The sequence below is a fragment of the Gorilla gorilla genome, chromosome 5 (assembly GCF_029281585.2).
Source record: "Gorilla gorilla gorilla isolate KB3781 chromosome 5, NHGRI_mGorGor1-v2.1_pri, whole genome shotgun sequence".
NCBI lineage: Eukaryota > Metazoa > Chordata > Mammalia > Primates > Hominidae > Gorilla > Gorilla gorilla.
The window spans coordinates 98765357-98787442 of record NC_073229.2 but is presented as its reverse complement, the minus strand read 5'-3'; the positions used below and the strand labels follow the sequence as shown (position 1 = coordinate 98787442).

Below are 22086 nucleotides of genomic sequence, written 5' to 3'. Positions count from 1 at the left end.
TTCTATTTACATCATGCTTAATTCTAATGAGCTCTATAGGAAAAATCTAGTAAAATCTCTTACATTTGTTTTACAGACAATATTATAGTATTGAATATATGCTTATGACTGCCCACCATCCATTTAACCATCTATCTGTTTTTCACTCACCGAACTAGTGTGTGTTGGCTGTCTACTATGTGCCAGTAATCACGCAAAGCACTCCAAAGCCAAGGAAGAGTAAGACCCAGTCATTGCATTAGAGATAATCTCAGTTCACGTAAAGAAGTGTTATAATACAATCTAATATGGTAAAAAATCATCATGGTACAACAAGCTAACATAGAGGAGAGAATAATTATATATTGCTATGCTGTATAAATAATAAAATGTAATAAAATCATCACAGCATTTTAATATGCTAAATACTGTAACATACATATACATATACACACATATATGAAAGTCTAAATACCCAATAAATGTCATTATTTTAATTAATTTTGCATTTTCCTAAGAACTCATCACTCACTTCTGGAGATTTGCCAAATAGAGTTTGAAAGTGCTGTCCTGTCTGTTCACATCAGAGATGATCAATACAATGACACATGCCATATACAGGTAAGATTAGAGAAGTTCTCTGAAAAATCATCATGATGAGGCTTATTTTTTATGCACTAGGCAGCCAAAGTATGAACAATCAGTACATTAAAAATTAAGAGAATCCAAGAAAAAAAGCATCTTACGTATTAAAGGAGGAGAAAATGGCCCATAATATATTCAATATGTGCCTCTGTGGAGTTGGAAAGTCTCTGTAAATAGAGCAGACTCTTTCCCGCTTATTTCAAGAGCTACTCATCAAAGTTTTCCTATTGCAAATCTCCTCCATTCTGTTTAATTTCTTTTCAAAATTTTTGGAAATTGAGTATGACATTTGTTACTCATATTTATGAGTAAGGCTATTCATTTTTTTCTAAAAAAATGATTTTGAGATAAATTTGCCACATGAGAAGAGGGAGTCCACCAAGTTTTGTGGTAATAACTTTGACCTAGTCTGGCAGAGCAGGTTTCTTGTAAGGAATTTCTGGGGAAGAAGTGATCCAGGAAGCTGAAGCTCCTGGCCCATAATATATTATGCTGCTTTCTAGCAGTCTATGTGATTAGGTGGTCCACATGCTTACTGATACACCAGGCTTATTGAAACTGATGTCCTTGACTCACAAAGGAAAAAAAAACAATTAAAAGCAGTATAAGAAAATAGACTCAAGGATTGTTCCTGTGTCGTGAACTGATGTGTTTCCTGACATAGCTGACTGGACCAAAAAAATAAAATGTTAGAGATTTTGACATAACAGGGGCATATGGAACAAGTGGTATATGAAATTACCTTTTTTTCTCACTAAGGAAGTTGTAAATGTTCTGTTGTAATTTCTTAAAATAGATATACAGAAATTTAGAAAAATTCCAAGCAAGAAAAATATGTCCATGTACCAGAGATATTGCTCTTCTAAGTAAATTTTAAAATATATTATCAATTTCATTTTCAACATGTTTTCAGAAAATGCTTTTAGTGCCACTATGTTTACTCTTTTTAACTGTATACATCAATGGGTCATTCCACTGAAATATATCCCATATGAACAAGAGAAATTTATCTGATATACCAAAGGCTTCTATAGAAGATAAGATACAAGCTTAAGCACGCAACATTCTCAAACGTCATATCAATAGAAGGAAAAAGTAAATGTGTGAGAAAACCTCTCAGGCCAAAAAGCAGAAAAATAAAGGAAATAATTTGCACATTTTCAATTTAATTTACATTTAGAAACTCCAGGAAGGAAATATAAATATAAATATATATATTTGAACAATCATATACATACATATGTATGTATGTGTATATGTATGTATATATATGTCATGTGCCAATATACTTCATAGAGTTTTTTATGCCTAAGGGAAGTTGTCAGAAATGTTATGAGGAATGACAAGAGTGTATGTATATATATGTCATGTGCCAATGTACTTCACAGAGTTTTTTATGCCTAAGGGAAGTTGTCAGAAATGTCATGAGGAATGACAAGAACAATAAAATGCATAATCCAGATGTCCAAGTCATCTACATCTCCATGTAGTCAAGATTCTTAAAAATTGTGGTAGAAACAGCAGAAAGGGAACAGAAAGTGTTCCTGCCCTGGATGAACACTCTCTTAATCATACTGTCAATTTCTTTCTTTTCTTTAAATGTTTGCTATTTCTGGTTATAAAAGTGACATATTTGTTGCCAAAATATTAAAACTACACAAATAATCTTTTTAAAAGATATTGTTACCACCCAGAATTTAAAGTATATTCCTCCAAAAACATTTTCATCTTAACATTAAGATGAAGAATGATCGGCAGCTGTTAGCACTGATTTTGCAGTCCTACTCAGTGTACCTGGACTATGGGCAACTCATGTCAGCCTTCTGCCATCGATAGGGATCTTGAGAAGCCCGCCAACACATCTCAGTCAGTCTTCTTTCTAGAGAGGAGAAGAGAGAGGAAGGAAATAGAAGAGAAATAATTAATAAAATAGAGTAAGATGAAGCTGATAGTATTTGTATTTAGAATATTAGCCCTCAGCAGTGAGGAGAATGGGGTCTTCTGGGAACTAGGAACCTAGGAACCATAGATGGTTCTACATTTTACCTGCCAAGTATTTTCTAGACTGTGTCTAAGAACAAAGATACTGGAGGTCTTTGCATCATATTTTAAAGAAATACTTCAATCTCGGACATTGGTAAATGGAATAAAGGACACTGTGTGTGTGTATGTACCCATTTTTCTTATTTTAATAATCAGTGACTTATATTAACTGTTTCCTATGTGTCATGCACTATGCTGAACTTTACATGCATTATTTCATTATTTTTTTTCATTTCATAGATAAACTGAGTAGAAAAGGAAAGATATAACCAACAGCTACAAAGTGGCAGAGCCTGGGCCCAAATCTATTTAGATCTGATGCCAGGGCTACTATCCTCTACCACACTTCCCTATCCTTACCAGCCCCAACAACTATGTGGACCATTTTTTAAAAGAACGTCTTTCAAGTTATAAGATTTCCAAAAGAAAATTTTTTAACTATTAATTATTAGAAAATTGTGAGATACTATTTTTAAAATGTACTGTGTGGAAAGCAAGTGAAGACTTTGAAAGAGCCAGCCACTGTTGATTAACATTATCTTTATAAAATAGCATGTTTTTTAATCGTTTAATGGTGATGTATAATGCCATAATCAGTTAAAGAGTTTATCTCATGTCATTACATCATCTTTATATTGTATTTTTTAAAAAACATACTGTCCTGGGACCAAAATAATAATTCCTGATCCATCGATCTTTCAAACATAGCCATATCATCCTAAAGACACTGATAAAATAGAAACAAAAAATGAACTAGTTGGACTTACATTTTGGAAGTGTTTTAACTCCCTCAAATAAATTGAGCAGGTAGTAAGCAAAAAGCCTTCCACAGTACCTGTTGGTATCTTAGTGGGCTAAAAAATAGAAATTATCTGTTCTGTACTCATAAGCATAATGATTTCTAAAATATTTGAAAACAAAACAGCAGGGAGTCGTTTAATGGATAAAAAGTTTAGTTTTCCAAAATAAAGAGTTCTGGAGAGTGCCTGCATAACAATATGAATGTACTTAACACTACTCAACTGCACACTTTAAAAAAGGTTAAGATGATAAATTTCATGTTATTTGTATTTTACCAAATAAAATACAAGTAAAAATGAAAACAAAATAGCATTGGTCTCAGGTCAGAATTTTCTCTCCTGGCCTTCTCTTCTGCCCCACTCTGAGTCCTCCTTTAACTGAATAAATTCAGTTTGTGAGCAAAAGAAGAACAATTTTCTATCATAATCATTAGAACTTTTAAAATATGTCAGTGGTTTACCTGCCTATTAATTTGTATGGTTTCTCATAGTTACTATAAATATTGAAGAATTACTTGCTTTCAGAGTTGATACATTAAACAAAGAGATCTCTCACTACGGCTTTCCTTTTCTCACTAGAATTTTTTCTGCATTTCTCTGGGACTTATCACAGGGAATGGCAGCCTTGATCACCACCCTTACTGATTATCTTTTACATAGGTTCCAAAGAAGGGATGACAAAATCTAACACCTACTGCTTGGCAAGTCCCAAAGAGATTTGTACAGATTCCCTTAGCTCATTAGAAACAGAGTTGAAAGAGTTGTTTCTCATGGACACTTGTGCTGTTTCTTGATACATGTCAGCTCTGTGATGAGGCATACCCCAACCTTCTTGTCAGAAGCCAGTTTTGGCATGTCAAAGATGGAGTCACTTGGCAAACTAATCTTCAGGCAGTTAACCATAGAAGACATGAAGTAGTCTATTCCCAAGAGTCCAGTCCCAAGAGTCCAAGCTACTCCTCTGTACCAGAGATTAAGACCACAGTGGAATTCTAGTATATCAATGCTGCTTGGAAAATGTACACTTTGCATCTTAATCAAAACCCAGTTTCATTATGGTTCCTCCTACTGGGTACTATTTCTTTTGGCTTTAATCTAAGTAGCAGTTGCCCAAAATAGAATCCCCATTCAGCTATGAGTCAAACTCAATTGCACTGTTTATCCTAGAGTTTGACCAGCTTCGGACATCCAGAGCTGGAAATAAAGGATCAAGGAAAACCAACAACTTTCTCAAAATACAGACTGGAACACACGTGCCTCAGCAACAGCTTTGCTGACCCAGCTTCTCCTTCGAGAATTTGGCTTGACTTTGAGGCATTCGTTTTCAGTGAGGTGAATGAAGAGTTGGCAGTCTGGCTCTCACTTACTGTAATTGAGTCAGACAATTAAATTGCCTCCCAGTTACTGAAAATGTAAACCACATACACGTTATGTAGGCCACAGCATTCCAGTGGTGCACGTCCAGTATAGTGACTTAATGCCTGGATATGGAGGACATTTGAGTCAAAGCAGTACAGCATGCTGGCACAGCAGATGCACATGCGTGCACCAAGGGAAACACCAAAGGTCTGTAGCTTTGGAAGATATCCTAGAATCAGCGCTCCAGCACATGGATTTATTTAGACAAAACAATATGTTAGCTTATCATTATGCTATAATTTTTGGATAGCTTTCCTTAAAAATCTTAAAATGAAGTGTGTTTTAAAAATATTTTTCTTTACACAGAACCCGCCCCAAAATTCTCCATTTGTCTTCCCAAAATCAAAGTTGTACTTAAAGATGTAAAATAAACATTTTTGCACTAAGTACTTGAAGGAAGGCTGACCAATGTCTCAATCTCAGTTTGTGACGTTATGTAGACTTTGGAGAAAGCCAACTTAGTGACATTGGCAGAACTGAGGAAAGGGGGTAGACTGTGCATATGTTTAACTTGATATAATATGAATGCCAGTGTGTCAATTGATTATTTTAATATCAGTGGTTATGAGGAAGCAATGTGTTTTATAATCAACCTTACTTTCAGGTTAATAGCTATTTTTTAATATCTTAAAATTTTATAATACAAAAAATATTATAATCCTATAATACAAAAAAAGTTATAATACAAAAAATAGACTATTAAAAGTGTTACTTAAGAAAAAAATATTTGATCTGTATTTGGATTTTCCTTGGTGAATCTTACATCTCAGAGCTGTAACCTCCCACTCTGTAAGTTTTTTGGTATCTGGCTCCATCAGCACATGTCAAATGTTAAAGGAATACTTCTCTAGCCTAGCACAAGCAGAATTACCAAGATACATTTGTATGCATGTATGTGTTTGTGTATGTGTGTGTGTGCCCCAGCCAGGGATCTTTCCTGGGCAAGCATCTTTACTGATTCTTTTTTCAACCTGTTCCTGTACTTAGCATACCATGTTCATAGAATTATATTAAGAGTTTAATGAGGAAATCCAGTGTATTCCTAGTGGACTTGCTCTCTAAGTCTCCCCATCTCTATTCTGAGTGTTCTGCTTATGAGATTATCTTCATTAGCATTAACCTTTCTCCCATAGTCTTGGGTTAAAAGATAAAGTCTAAACCTGTGAGTCTGGCTATCATTTTGCTACCAAGCTTTATTGGTTTCATTTTGAGTGCAATAAGATTATACATTTCTCAGTTTCAGAGGAACATATTCATGCTAGTTCCACCTCTTTCAGGCTTTCTCGAACCAACCTTCTTCTTGAAGCTTCTCTCATTCTAAGGACGGAGCCAAGTGATCTATAATAAAGGTATACTTGTCCAATTTCCAAGTGTATGCCTTGACACAGTGATAGAAGAAAATAAAACACTAATGGTGAAAAATAGTCATTATACCAAGTCCTGTTCCCATTAATTACTTTTTACATTTTCTAATTCAAGGAATGTATTAATTTATATTTCAAGGAATACATTAATTTCTAATTCAAGGAATACATTGTGATGTTTAGGGGAAGTAAGGAAATAACATTCTTAGTATATGTATGTCCTATACTTTAGATAGGCAGATATTCTCATACTGCTATGAAGAAATACCCAAGATTGGGTAATTTATAAGGAAAAAAAGTTTAATTGACTCACAGTTCTGCAGGGCTGAGGAAGCCTCAGGAAACTTACAATCATGGCAGAAGGGGAAGCAAACATGTCCTTCTTCATATCAACGCAGGAAGGAGAAGTGCCAAACAAAAGGGGGAAAAGCCCCTTACAAAACCATCAGATCTTGTGAGAACTCACTCACTATCACAAGAACAGCATGAAGGTAACAACTCCCATGGTTCAATTACCTCCCATCAGGTCCTTCCCATGACATGTGGGGATTATGGGAATTACAATTCAATATATTTGGATGGGGACACAACCAAATCATATCATTAACATACACACACAACATATACAATTTTAGAACACAGTATTAAAAATACATTTTAAATTTTAATAAGCATTTATATCAGTTTATAAAATTCTTTGTTCTACAAGTCTTTGTTATACAAAAGTTCTTAAATAGCCAAAATAAACAAAGCATATAAATACAGCAAAAGACAAAATTATGACATATATTACATTATGAAAACTAGTTTAAAAATTCTTTCATAATGAAGAATTATAAAAGATGTCAAAATACCAAATAAATTTTCCCAGAAAAGTTTCCAAGGCACAAAGCATATCATCGCAAATATCACCTATAAATGCGATGAAAAATAACTCTAATTCGCAATAGCAATTAATTTACAAACATCCACGTTTGCCTCTAATAAGAAACATGTTACCAATTTAGAGAAAATACCAACAGAGTATAAGAAAATTTGACAAGAAATAAAATGTTCTTATTTTAAAAGATGTCAATAATTTTCCCCAAATTATAAGATAACACTGACAAACTTGCAATGAAACATTTTAGGCAAAAAATGAAGGAAAAAACTATAAAATAAATTTCAAAAGCCCAAATTTACTCCCATTAAAAAAATATGTTCAGAGGCTGGCATCATTGTTAAGTTGTGGAGTATGGAGTAAGGAGTGTGCAGATGTTGTTAAAATAGGGGGAAGCCTCACCTCAGGAGGGACAGACACCAAAGGCAGAAAATCAAATAGAATTAGAAAGTGTGATAAAACAAGGTTCAGCAAGAGGAAAGCAGACAGAATTGGTGGCCAATTAGAGGGAAGGAGATACAGATTGAATCTACAAAATCTGAAATGCTCCAAAATCCTAAAATTTTGATCACCAACATAGTACTCAAAATGAATACTCTTTGGAGCATTTTGGATTCTGGATTTTTAGGTTTGGGACTTTAAACCTAATACAGATACTCAAAAATCTGAAAAAATAAAAAAAAAAATCTGACACTTCAGTCCTCAGCATTAAAGAAAGGAACATTTTACCTGTATATATCATGTCTCAAACATCATGCCAGAAATCCCAAAATTCTAGTAGCAAATCTAAGTAGAAATAGTACCTAGAAAAGAGTCTAGACATAAAAGTATGAAAGAGACGCTACTTCTTATCATTGGTCTGACCAGGATGTAGTATGTGAGTGAGTTGGCATGCATATACAAAAATCAACTGGGAAGAATGAGAAAGTTGTGAATAAAAAGAAAATGGGATGACTAGCTCTATCCTTTGTTAAAACATAATGATTTTCTTTTTAAAAAATAACTTTAAAAGCATGACGCAGTAAGACGGAAAGACAGAATCTAATACTAAGGGGTATTATGACAGAACAAAAGAAACATCACAATTTAGCTTCACCCAAGGCTGTTGTTGAGAGAAATAATTAGTAATTTATAAGAAAAATATGTTTAAATCTCACATCTCATCATAATATAAAATACATTTCAATGGGCATGTAGAATTAACTATATTTTAAAACAAAAAAGAAAATGGGAATTTACTATTTCATACCTATTTATAGAGTGCCTATGTGTATGTTATTACTCCTATTCTGAGTGAAACAGGTCATCGCTGAAGAGTTTTAAACAGAGGAGTGAGATCATCTTACTTAACATTTAAAAAAAAGTCCCTGGGCCAGACGCGGTGGCTCATGCCTGTAATCCCAGCACTTTGGGAGGCCGAGGCGGGCAGATCACGAGGTCAGGAGATCGAGACCATCCTGGCTAACACAGTGAAACCCCATCTCTGCTAAAAAAAAAAAAAAAAAAAATACAAAAAATTAGCCGGGCGTGGTGGCAGGCACCTGTAGTCCCAGCTACTCGGGAGGCTGAGGCAGGAGAATGGCGTGAACCCGCGAGGCGGAGCTTGCAGTGAGCAGAGATCGCGCCACTGCACTCCAGCCTGGGCGACAGAGCAAGACTCCGTCTCAAAAAAAAAAAAAAAAAAAAAAAAAGTCTTCTCTCTACTATAGTGAGAATAGACCATGAGGAAGCAAGAGTAGATTTACTTAGAGTAATGCACGTAAGAAAGATGGTAGTAAGTTGTATTCAAATTATGAATGCATTTCAAATAAAGAGTAAATGGGATTTGAGAAGAAATTCAATGAGGATTTTGAGAGAAAGAGAGAGCCTAAGATTATTCTAAATTTTTGGCTAGAGCAACTGGAAAGATGTCATTTACTGAGATGGGAAGTCTGTGGGAGGATCATTTGGGGACAAGATTAGCAGTTCACTTTTGGACATGTTTGCTTGAGATTCTGATTAGATATCCAAGTAGAGATGTCAGGCTGGGTGGAGTAGGGGGAGTGGGTGGCATTTGATTTAGTCTAGAGTTTGGGAAAGAGGTCTGGGTTGAAGATATAAGTGTATAAGTGTTCAAGTTTTCAGAATATAGGTGGTATTTAAAGTTGCAAGATGTGAGTAAAGACTGAGGAAATGGGGAGAAATCAACAAAGGAGACTAAAAAGGAGCAGCCAGTGAAAAGAGGAAAATCAGGAGTGCATTGTCCTGGAAGCCAAGAGGGGGACAAAAGTGTTTCAAGCTGGAGGGAGAGATCAGTTGAGCCAAATGCTCCTGATAGATGAAGAAAGATGACAACAGAGAATTGTATTTTGGATTGAGGATTGGGGGACATGGTGACAGAGTGAAGGGCTGTTTTAGTGAAAGGATTTTAGCAAGAACTTGATTGGAGAGGGATCAAAAAAGGATGGATTAAAGGAATTGAAGATAGTACACATAAATAATTTTGAGAAGTTTTGCAATCAATGGTAACAAAGAAATGAAAGTGTCTGGAGGGAGATATGGATTCAGGAGATAAATTTTTGTTTGGTTGGTTGTTTTTTAAGTGGAGAGAAATTAAAATATGTTTGCCAAATGGGGTTACATAGTGGAGAGGAAAAATTCATAATGCAAGGAAAAGAAGAAAAAATAGGAACCAATGACCTTGAGTAGGTGAAAGTTGAATGAACTCTAATATAAAAGTGGAAGGTGTTGAACTTTGTTAGGTATGGGACCATCCATCAGTAGTAACATGAGGGAGAGTGGACATATAGGCACAGATACAGGTAAGATGGTAGATATGGCAGTAGAGGCATGATACTAATATTTAACTGTCTGTTATAGATTGTTTTCAATTACATCTACTAACAGTTACTCTTATCCCGATATTCGTATATGGTTTCTCATATCAACAGGATGAATCTATTTCCTTCTCTTGAATCCTGGCTTTGTGTGTTGCTTTGACCAGTAGAATACAGTAGTGACATTTTGGGATTTCAACCCCCGGCCTTAAGGAATTGGTAACTTCTGCTTCCTCATTCTTAAAGCCCAGCTTCCATGCTTAGAAAAAGTAGACTACTGAATGCATAGGGGCCACATGTAGAACCATAAAGGATGAAAGGCCCTCTTGGAGATTCTACCTCAGCAGTGCTCCTGGCTGAGTGACCCTACACACAGTGCAGAAAAACAAAATGCCTCACTGAACCTGAGTGAGGTTCATCAAGAAATAATAAATATTTTTGTAGTTCATTTATTATTATTATTATTATTATATTTTAAGTTTCAGGGTACATGTGCACAACGTGCAGGTTTGTTACATATGTATACATGTGCCATGCTGGTGTGCTGCACCCATTAACTCGTCATTTAGCATTAGGTATATCTCCTAGTGCTATCCCTCCCCCCTCCCCCCACCCCACAACAGTCCCTGGTGTGTGATGTTCCCCTTCCTGTGTCCATGTGTTCTCATTGTTCAATTCCCACCTATGAGTGAGAACATGTGATGTTTGGTTTTTTGTCCTTGCCATAGTTTGCGGAGAATGATGGTTTCCAGCTTCATCCATGTCCCTACAAAGGACATGAACTCATCATTTTTTATGGCTGCATAGTATTCCATGGCGTATATGTGCCACATTTTCTTAATCCAGTCTATCATTGTTGGACATTTGGCTTGGTTCCAAGTCTTTGCTATTGTGAATAGTGCCACAATAAACATACGTGTGCATGTGTCTTTATAGCAGCATGATTTATAGTCCTTTGGGTATATACCCAGTAATGGGATGGCTGGGTCAAATGGTATTTCTAGTTCTAGATCCCTGAGGAGTCGCCACACTGACATCCACAATGGTTGAACTAGTTTACAGTCCCACCAAAAGTGTAAAAGTGTTCCTATTTCTCCACATCCTCTCCAGCACCTGTTGTTTTCTGACTTTTTAATGATCGCCATTCTAACTGGTGTGAGATGGTATCTGATTGTGGTTTTGATTTGCATTTCTCTCATGGCCAGTGATGATGAGCATTTTTTCATGTGTCTTTTGGCTGCATAAATGTCTTCTTTTGAGAAGTGTCTGTTCATATCCTTCGCCCACTTTTTGATGGGGTTGTTTGTTTTTTCTTGTAAATTTGTTTGAGTTCATTGTAGATTCTGGATATTAGCCCTTTGTCAGATGAGTAGGTTGCAAAAATTTTCTCCCATTTTGTAGGTTGCCTGTTCACTCTGATGGTAGTTTCTTTTGCTGTGCAGAAGCTCTTTAGTTTAATTAGATCCCATTTGTCAATTTTGGCTTTTGTTGCCATTGCTTTTGGTGTTTTAGACATGAAGTCCTTGCCCATGCCTATGTCCTGAATGGTATTGCGTAGGTTTTCTTCTAGGGTTTTTATGGTTTTAGGTCTAACATGGAAGTCTTTAATCGATCTTGAATTAATTTTTGTGTAAGGTGTAAGGAAAGGATCCAGTTTCAGCTTTCTACATATGGCTAGCCAGTTTTCCCAGCACCATTTATTAAATAGGGAATCCTTTCCCCATTTCTTGTTTTTGTCAGGTTTGTCAAAGATCAGATGGTTGTAGATGTGTGGTATTATATCTGAGGGCTCTGTTCTGTTCCATTGGTCTACATCTCTGTTTTGGTACCAGTACTATGCTGTTTTGGTTACTGTAGCCTTGTAGTATAGTTTGAAGTCAGGTAGCATGATGCTTCCAGCTTTGTTCTTTTGGCTTAGGATTGACTTGGTGATGCGGACTCTTTTTTGGTTCCATATGAACTTTAAAGTAGTTTTTTCCAATTCTATAAAGAAAGTCATTGGTAGCTTGATGGGGATGGCATTGAACCTATAAATTACGTTGGGCAGTATGGCCATTTTCACCATATTGATTCTTCCTACCCATGAGCATGGAATGTTCTTCCATTTGTTTGTATCCTCTTTTATTTCATTGAACAGTGGTTTGCAGTTCTCCTTGAAGAGGTCCTTCACCTCCCTTGTAAGTTGGATTCCTAGGTATTTTATTCTCTTTGAAGCAATTGTGAATGGGAGTTCACTCATGATTTGGCTCTCTGTTTGTCTGTTATTGGTGTATAAGAATGCTTGTGATTTTTGCACATTGATTTTGTATCCTGAGACTTTGCTGAAGTTGCTTATCAGCTTAAGGAGATTTTGGTCTGAGACAATGGGGTTTTCTAGATATACAATCATATCATCTGCAAACAGGGACAATTTGACTTCCTCTTTTCCTAATTGAATGCCCTTTATTTCCTTCTCCTGTCTAATTGCCCTGTCCAGAACTTCCAACACTATGTTGAATAGGAGTGGTGAGAGAGGGCATCCCTGTCTTGTGCCAGTTTTCAAAGGGAATGCTTCCAGTTTTTGTCCATTCAGTATGATATTGGCTGTGGGTTTGTCATAGATAGCTCTTATTATTTTGAGATACGTCCCATCAATACCTAATGTATTGAGAGTTTTTAGCATGAAAGGTTGTTGAATTTTGTCAAAGGCCTTTTCTGCATCTATTGAGATAGTCATGTGGTTTTTGTCTTTGCTTCTGTTTATATGCTGGATTACGTTTTTTGATTTGCGTATGTTGAACCAGCCTTGCATCCCAGGGATGAAACCTACTCGATCATGGTGGATAAGCTTTTTGATGTGTTGCTGGATTCAGTATGCCAGTACTTTATTGAGGATTTTCGCATCTATATTCATCAAGGATATTGGTCTAAAATTATCTTTTTTTTGTTGTGTCTCTGCCAGGCTTTGATATCAGGATGATGATGGCCTCATAAAATGAGTTAGGGAGGATTCCCTCTTTTTCTATTGATTGGAATAGTTTCAGAAGGAATGGTACCAGATCCTCCTTGTACCTCTGGTAGAATTCGGCTATGAATCCATCTGGTCGTGGACTTTTTTTGGTTGGTAAGCTATTAATTATTGCCTCAATTTTGGAGCCTGTTATTGGTCTATTCAGAGAGTCAACTTCTTCCTGGTTTAGTCTTGGGAGGCTGTATGTGTCAAGGAATTTCTCCATTTCTTCTAGATTTTCTAGTTTATTTGCATAGAGATGTTTATAGCATTCTCTGATGGTAGTTTTTATTTCTGTGGGATTGGTGGTGATATCCCCTTTGTCATTTTTTATTGCATCTATTTGATTCTTCTGTCTTTTCTTCTTTATTAGTCTTGCTAGCAGTCTATCAATTTTGTTGATATTTACAAAAAACCAGCTCCTGGATTCGTTGATTTTTTGAAGGGTTTTTTGTGTCTTTATCTCCTTCACTTCTGCTCTGATCTTAGTTATTTCTTGCCTTCTGCTAGCTTTTGAATATGTTTGCTCTTACTTCTCTAGTTCTTTTAATTGTGATGTTAGGGTGTCAATTTTAGATGTTTCCTGCTTTCTCTTGTGGGCATTTAGTGCTATAAATTTCCCTCTACACACTGCTTTGAATGTGTCCCAGAGATTCTGGTATGTTGTGTCTTTGTTCTCATTGGTTTCAAAGAACATCTTTACTTCTGCCTTCATTTATTTATGTACCCAGTAGTCATTCAGGAGCAGGTTATTCAGTTTCCATGTAGTTGAGTGGTTTTGAGTGAGTTTCTTAATCCTGAGTTCTAGTTTGATTGCACTGTGGTCTGAGAGACAGTTTGTTATAATTTCTGTTCTTTTACATTTGCTGAGGAGTGCTTTACTTCCAACTATGTGGTCAATTTTGGAATAGGTGTGGTGTGGTGCTGAAAAGAATGTATATTCTGTTGATTTGGGGTGGAGAGTTCTGTAGATGTCTATTAGGTCTGCTTGGTGCAGAGCTGAGTTCAATTCCTGGGTATCCTTGTTAACTTTCTGTCTCGTTGATCTGTCTAATGTTGACAGTGGGGTGTTAAAGTCTCCCATTATTATTGTGTGGGAGTCTAAGTCTCTTTGTAGGTCACTCAGGACTTGCTTTATGAATCTGGGTGCTCCAGTATTGGGTGCATATATATTTAGGATAGTTAGTTCTTCTTGTTGAATTGATCCCTTTACGACTATGTAATGCCCTTCTTTGTCTCTTTTGATGTTTGTTGGTTTAAAGTCTGTTTTATCTGAGACTAGGATTGCAAGCCCTGCCTTTTTTTGTTTTCCATTTGCTCAGTAGATCTTCCTCCATCCCTTTATTTTGAGCCTATGTGTGTCCCTGCACGTGAGATGGGTTTCCTGAATACAGCACACTGATGGGTGTTGACTCTTTATCCAATTTGCCAGTCTGTGCCTTTTAATTGGAGCATTTAGCCCATTTACATTTAAGATTAGTATTGTTATGTGTGAATTTGATCCTGTCATTATGATGTTAGCTCATTATTTTGCTTGTTAGTTGATGCAGTTTCTTCCTAGCCTTGATGGTCTTTACAATTTGGCATGTTTTTGCAGTGGCTGGTACCAGTTGTTCCTTTCCATGTTTAGTGCTTCCTTCAGGAGCTCTTTTAGGGCAGGCCTGGTGGTGACAAAATCTCTCAGCATTTGATTGTCTGTAAAGTATTTTATTTCTCCTTCACTTATGAAGCTTAGTTTGGCTGGATATGAAATTCTGGGTTGAAAATTCTTTTCTTTAAGAATGTTGAATATTGGCCCCCACTCTCTTCTGGCTTGTAGAGTTTCTGCCAGGAGATCTGCTGTTAGTCTGATGGGCTTCCCTTTGAGGGTAACCCGACCTTTCTCTCTGGCTGCCCTTAACATTTTTTCCTTCATTTCAACTTTGGTGAATCTGACAATTATGTGTCTTGGAGTTGCTCTTCTCAAGGAGTATCTTTGTGGTGTTCTCTGTATTTCCTGAATTTGAATGTTGGCCTGCCTTGCTAGATTGGGGAAGTTCTCCTGGATAATATCCTGCAGAGTGTTTTCCAACTTGGTTCCATTCTCCCCATCACTTTCAGGTACACTGATCAGACGTAGATTTGGTCTTTTCACATAGTCCCATATTTCTTGGAGGCTTTGTTCATTTCTTTTTATTCTTTTTTCTCTAAACTTCTCTTCACGCTTCATTTCATTCATTTCGTCTTCCATCACTGATACCCTTTCTTCCAGTTGATCACATCAGTTCCTGAGGCTTGTGCATTCATCATGTAGTTCTCGTTCCATGGTTTTCAGCTCCATCAGGTCCTTTAAGGACTTCTCTGCATTGGTTATTCTAGTTATCCATTCGTCTAATTTTGTTTCAAAGTTTTTAACTTCTTTGCCATTGGTTTGAACTTCCTCCTTTAGCTTGGAGTAGTTTGATCTTCTGAAGCCTTTCTCTCTCAACTCATCAAAGTCATTCTTTGTCCAGCTTTTTTCCATTGCTGGTGAGGATCTGCGTTCCTTTGGAGGAGGGGAGGCACTCTGATTTTTAGAGTTTCCGGTTTTTCTGCTCTGTTTTTTCCCCATCTTTGTGGTTTTATCTACCTTTGGTCTTTGATGATGGTGATGTACAGATGGGTTTTTGGTGTGGATGCCCTTTCTGTTTGTTAGTTTTCCTTCTAACAGTCAGGACCCTCAGCTGCAGGTCTGTTGGAGTTTACTGGAGGTCCACTCCAGACCCTGTTTGCCTGGGTATCAGCAGCAGTGGCTGCAGAACAGCCGATATTGGTGAACCACAAATGCTGCTGCCTGATCGTTCCTCTGGAAGTTTTGTCTCAGAGGAGTACCCAGCTGTGTGAGGTGTCAGTCTGCCCCTACTTGGGGGTGCCTCCCAGTTAGGCTACTTGGGAGTCAGGGACCCACTTGAGGAGGCAGTCTGCCTGTTCTCAGATTTCAATCTGTGTGCTGGGAGAACCACTACTCTCTTCAAAGCTGTCAGACAGGGACATTTAAGTCTGAGAGGTTATTGCTGTCTTTTGTTTGTCTGTGCCCTGCCCCCAGAGGTGGAGCCTACAGAGGCAGGCAGGCCTCTTTGCGCTGTGGTGGGCTCCACCCAGTTCGAGCTTCCTGGCTGTTTTGTTTACCTACTCAAGCCTGAGCAATGGTGGGCACCCCTCCCCGAGCCTCACTGCCGCCTTGCAGTTTGATCTCAGACTGCTATGCTACCAATGAGCGAGGCTCCGTGGGCGTAGGACCCTCCGAGCCAGGTGCGGGATATAATCTCCTGGTGTACCGTTTGTTAAGCCCTTTGGAAAAGCACAGTATTAGGGTGGGAGTGACCCGATTTTCCAGGTGCCGTCTGTCACCCCTTTCTTTGATTAGGAAAGGGAATTCCCTGACCCCTTGCACTTCCTGGGTGAGGCGACGCCTTGCCCTGCTTTGGCTGACACATGGTGTGCTGCACCCACTGTCCTGCACCCACTGTCTGGCACTCCCCAGTGAGATGAACCCAGTACCTCATTTGGAAATGCAGAAATCACCTGCCTTCTGGGTCGCTCACGCTGGGAGCTGTAGACTGGCGCTGTTCCTATTCGGCCATCTTGGCTCCATAGTTCATTTGTTTTACATTATTAAGCTTGGGGATCTTTGTTAGGCAGAAATAGTTAATATCAAATTTTTAGAAAAATAAACATCACCAATATTTGACTTGAAAGGGAAATAAAGAAAGTGTTAGGAGCCTAAGAGAAGAGGAAAATATGAGATATCTTTCATACTGTTTTCAAACATTAGGAGATATGGGGGAAAATAGTATGATTGTTGGGAAGCACACAGGTAAATTTAAAGGGAAAATTATCAGTTCATCTGTTGGTTTTTCTCTATCCACATTCAGCTGCACTTCACTGTTCAGGCTTGGAGCTGGAAATGGTTGGATTTCTGCTGGTTTGGATTTTTGACAAGTAAATATGGGAAAATGAATATTAAAGGCATAGAAGGGGGTTTTATAATGAATGGCCATGGTATTTTATCTAAAGGGCAAATGAACGTTACATTTTTCAAACTTCTCCACTGCTGGCTTAAAGGCAACAACACATTTTATCAAACCACCAAGAATCTCATCGGGAAAGAATTTTTACCTGTATTTCTTTGGCTCCCTTCACAACAATCCTTGTTTTTTTTTGTAGGAAATCAAGGATGCTAAAAGTAAAACACCTATTATCTACTCTTTGAGAAACACAGTCAATTTTACAAATTATCATGATTAGAAGCTATTAGAACAGGAGCCCTGTACATAATTTTTGAAGTCCTTGATAGAGCATAGCATAGGGCTATGCAAGATAATAAAGAAAAATACTTGAATGAATGAATGAATGAATATGTCTTTTAATTGAATTTGAGGTTTATAAATAATTGCTTAATGGGAAGGAAAAATTGATTAATTGTGAACTACCCTTGTTGTGTGCTCTGGCTAATCAGAATGGTTGGCAGATGCTCAATATAGATTTGTTCAGTTTGTTGATAAATAAATGAATGATCTGTCTGGTAAAGCTCACATTCTTGTTAAATGAAGAAAAAGTAATCCTTACTAAAATTTGTTTTTCTCAATCATTTTCATGTACATTTATAAAACTTCAAATTTAGCAGTTTTCCTGATATAGATTAACACTCTGAAATAGCAGCTCCTTTCCAAATCCCATTAAGAGTAAGAAATTGAGTAAAAGTTGCACCTTTAAAGTCACACTTTTAATATTCACTGCAATTTATTTGTACTTTATTACTAAAAACATGGGTGTTTGGTTGAACATTTAACAATATATAAGCTACTGTAAGTCATATAATTTCTTTAAAATGTTTTATGTTGTGCAGTAGAAAAGTTTGTCCTATTTTCAAGTATTAAGACATATTGACTTAGAGCATTTTCTTTCTGATGTGAATAGATATAGACTTCACAGTTTCATTCCAGAAAATAAGTAAAAGTCTATTAATGCACCTCTACTTCAGGAAGATTCCAGTTTCATAATCCAGCCAACAGAGAAGTTAAGATTCCAGTGATAAAAAGTAGCCTCTTAAAGTGTTGGTGGTCTTAATCTGCAGGGTGTAGACAATCATGGAATGTCCAAATTCTGATACTGCACTTTGTTGCCTATCAATACTTACTTTCTTCAGAAAATTGCCATTATCAGACTTTTTAGTTATTTTTTTCAGAAGAGAGTGTTACTTACAAACACTCTCTTGTAAGTAAGAGGAGAGAGCTTATTGTGTAACTACTGACATGAAATATAAGTCAGTACAGTGGTTCCTAAAGCTGGTCACATGAGTTACCAACAAAGCTGTTTAAGATAATAATTCTGGGACTCCAGCTGCAAAGATTGTAATTCAGGAATATTGGGGAGACACTCAGGTGAATTTGTATATAACAAGTAACTTGGGTGATTCTTCTCTAGCCAGTCTGGCACCAGTTCACTGGCAGGTCTTTAAAAGTCACTGGCTTACTCAACTGAAATCTATGGCAGGTGCCTGCTTGTATGACTCTATAAGGGGTGGCAAGGTAATAAAGTACATTCCTTTCTCGCACTAAAGCAGATACATTTATGACTGTTGCTGTCACATACAAAAGAATTGATGCCTTTAGTCCAGCACTCACTTTAAAACTGCATATGGCTCCTGGTGCAGCCAGTGGATTTGTATTCGTTTCACATGAGATGAACTTCTTAATGATTCAAGGGTATTATTAATAGTTCTAAATCAAATGTAGCTCAGTTGTATTTCCTTTTTCAATGTCATTCTCTATGGTACATTTTGCTTCTTAAACACCCAGCAAATCTATGATTCTCAATCTGGGGCCATATCATCCATGGGGGTGTATTTTAATCTCTTGAGTGTGGAAAGTGCACATGTATACTTTAAAAACCCGCATTCAATGTTATACTCTAATTTTTTATTTTGGGAAAAAAACTTCCTGTATTATTATTGTCATATAATCTACAGAAAGAAAACCTCAACAAAATATTTTATTTTGAGAATACACAGAAAATAATGGATTCCTCTGGGAATCACACTCAATATGATGTATCAAAATTAATGCAGGTCGTAGAAGCGTTCATGTCCTATATGCATCCAAGGGAACATGCTAAAAAACATCGATCAACATTAGATACATGATATTATTGGTCAGTCTGTTAAAATGGAGGGCACATGGGCTTTAGCATCTTTTACAACTGCTCTCTGTGACTCGCTTCTTTCCTTCCTACCACCATCTCCAAATTCCAATAGCCCTTTCTTTTATTGCCACTTCCACCCACATCTTAATGATACACTGCTCTGCCCACAGCACAAAATCCTCAGGATGATTAAGATTAAGCCCAGGAGGAGCTGGCACTTGACTTCTGCTTATTGACTTTGAAATCCATGAGATAATTGTACAGCTTTCATTCCACATTCCCTGAATAGTTTGATTGTGTGTTGAAGTAATTTACCCTGAAGCTTAACCCATAAATTTGTTGTAAAAATGAAATAAAGATCCAGTGAATTATGTACAATGTCAAACACCTATTAGATTTGGTATTTGGAAAATGTTAAACCACTGTAAAATAACTGATTTTCACTTGCCAAGCCTTTTCATTGCCATTACCAAGATCATTTGTTGAAAACCTTCTCAATTAGGGATATTAACTCTTAAGGAAATAAACATACATGCACACACACTTACTTCGTGTGTATTTGAGTTTCAGCCACCAAAACATTTCCTCTCCTTTTCCATTTCAGCAGCAAAAATAAAAGATTTTGAATTTTCTGAGAAAAAAAATGTCTAACATATTTCTAAGTCTACATGTTCTCCTACATGTATGTTCTGGTGTATAATGACATATAAGACACTTTCTTACAGAGAACAAAACCTAAGTAAGGAAATCATAAACCTTCAATAAGCCTATACAGTCAGCTCTCTTCTCAGTTCTCTTCTCTCTTCTGTTATATCCAACAGACAAGGTCAGATATGACTTAATGAAAGAGCTCATGATAGGGGAAGTGGGTAGACCTGGTTGGCAATTGAAGCTAGCATTCAAATTGTTACCATGGTCTCAGTAAAATGTTAAGAATAGCTCCATATATTTGATTTGTATTTGACTTCATTTCAATTATAATCAAGTCAAATGCCTACAGTAGTTGAGAGAGAATCACAATTTTGGGGGGAATGAAAATATTGCTGATTGTAAATATACACTTTTGAACTGTTTTTATTTAATTAATTAATTAATTTTGAACTCTCATTACTTCTGTAATGATTTGAGATGTTAGAATTTCTCTAATATCTTTGATTTTAATTCTGGTAGATCTCATTGTGCTTTTGTGACCTTATTTCCTACAATGGACGACTCTATCTGCAACATGTCCAGGGAAAGGTAAACCTGAATTGCATGTTAGGTTATAATAGTAGATGCACATAAATACAACCTGCCATTAAATAGGCCCTCATAGCCACAGGGCAGATTCAACTAAGGCAAATGGAAAATATCTGGGGGGAAAAACAATAAAAAATAACAATATAACAATAAAACGTAATACAAATTTTAAAACCAAAATAGTGTAACAAATATTTACATAGCATTTGCATTGTATGAAATACCTATGCATTACTTATAACACCTAATATAACACAAATGCTATGTAAATATTTGTTATGATATTTGAGATGATTTAAAGTATACAGGAGGATGTGACTAGGTTATATGCAAACACTGCCATTTTAATTCAGGGACTTGAGCATTGAAAGATTTTGATATTTATGGGGTAGTGGGGGAGAGGATGAGTGTGTGTATTTTGGAACCAATTTCCCTCGGATACTGAGGGCAATTGTACAATAATAAGCAATTGCTATGGTATTTGGGCTGTTGCTTTTTAAACTCAGCAATAAGAGATGAAGATGTGAGTGCCCTTCCATTGGGTTTTGCACTCCAATTTAATAAACATACTGAATACAGTAACAGCTGAGATTAGACAGGATTCAAAAGTTGGTTCAAATATTTTAATTAAAAATATTCTTAGAATATAAAACTTTTTTACATGTTCTCATTTAGATTGAAAAGAACAAAATATTTCTTTGCAGAGATTAAACCAGGTCCATGTTTTAGTTGTTGCTATTTATAGTTTTCACATTTATAGCACTATTAGGAATCTATGGTATGTTCAAATATATCAAGTTATTATCTGGATAATAACAGCATTTACTAAACTGTTTCTTTGAGTTTAAGATAAGCTGTATTTCAGATTTATAGAAATGTAGAACCACCAAAATCCTTTATGGATTGACTAATTCACACTTCCATTTTACTAGCAGGAAAATTAGAGATTAAAAGGTTTGCTCAAAATCACAAAGCAAATAAGCAGAAGATCGACCACTAAAAGCTAGGCTCTGTTTCATTCAGCAAATGTATGCAGGGTCTAGTTTGTGCCAGGCACAAAGGCAAGTTGTACACACTCTCTGTCCTTCAGTTGCTCATTATCTACTTGAGGGAGTCAAACGGCTTAATGGGTCACTATAAGAGAACAAAGGGACAAAGATTCTTACAGGGTTGAGTTTAAAGGTTAGATTAGGGGTGGCTTCTTGGAGGAGGTGAAATCTCAGGTGGCATTTAAGCCACCTAGAGTGATGGAGAAGTAGAAGGATGTGTCAGGCAGAAGGTAATTCCTCAGGCTCAGAGGTGAGAAAATGAATGCTGTTTAAGGGACTGTGGGTCTCTCCCCACACTGGAGTAAAGCTGGAGCTGGCTAAGAGCAGAGAGAGAGGAGACGAGGGTAATGACAAGGGGCCAAGAGCTTTGTCAAATTTTGAAATTTACACTTTATTCTGGAGGCAATTGAGGAGTCTTGGTTGGGATTTTGGCATAAAAATAACATTATCAAGCTTGCATTTTAGGAATAATTATCAGACTGCAGCATGAATATTGAACTGCAGAAAGGAAGAGACAAGAAGCCAGGACAATGCTTCCTCTATGACAACACAAAAGGTCTTTGTAAGAATTAGAAAAAGAACTCCTTCCTACTGGAAAATTGTCATAACATGCAGAAGTTATTAGAACAAGATTCTCTATCACCTTTTGCTGGAGAATTACTAGCATTCATATAGAAATCTATGTGATGTGATATGATACT

The 22086-nt window shown here is 36.7% G+C and overlaps 1 long non-coding RNA gene across 1 annotated transcript in view; it reads right to left on the bottom strand.

Moving 5' to 3' along the window:
• The window catches only part of LOC109027208 (uncharacterized), a 632904-nt gene that overhangs the window by 14175 nt on the left and 596643 nt on the right, over positions 1 to 22086 (bottom strand). The window contains exon 3 of the long non-coding RNA XR_002006313.3: positions 2419 to 2503. This is a non-coding gene — a long non-coding RNA (uncharacterized lncRNA). The remainder of the gene's footprint in view (positions 1 to 2418; positions 2504 to 22086) is intronic.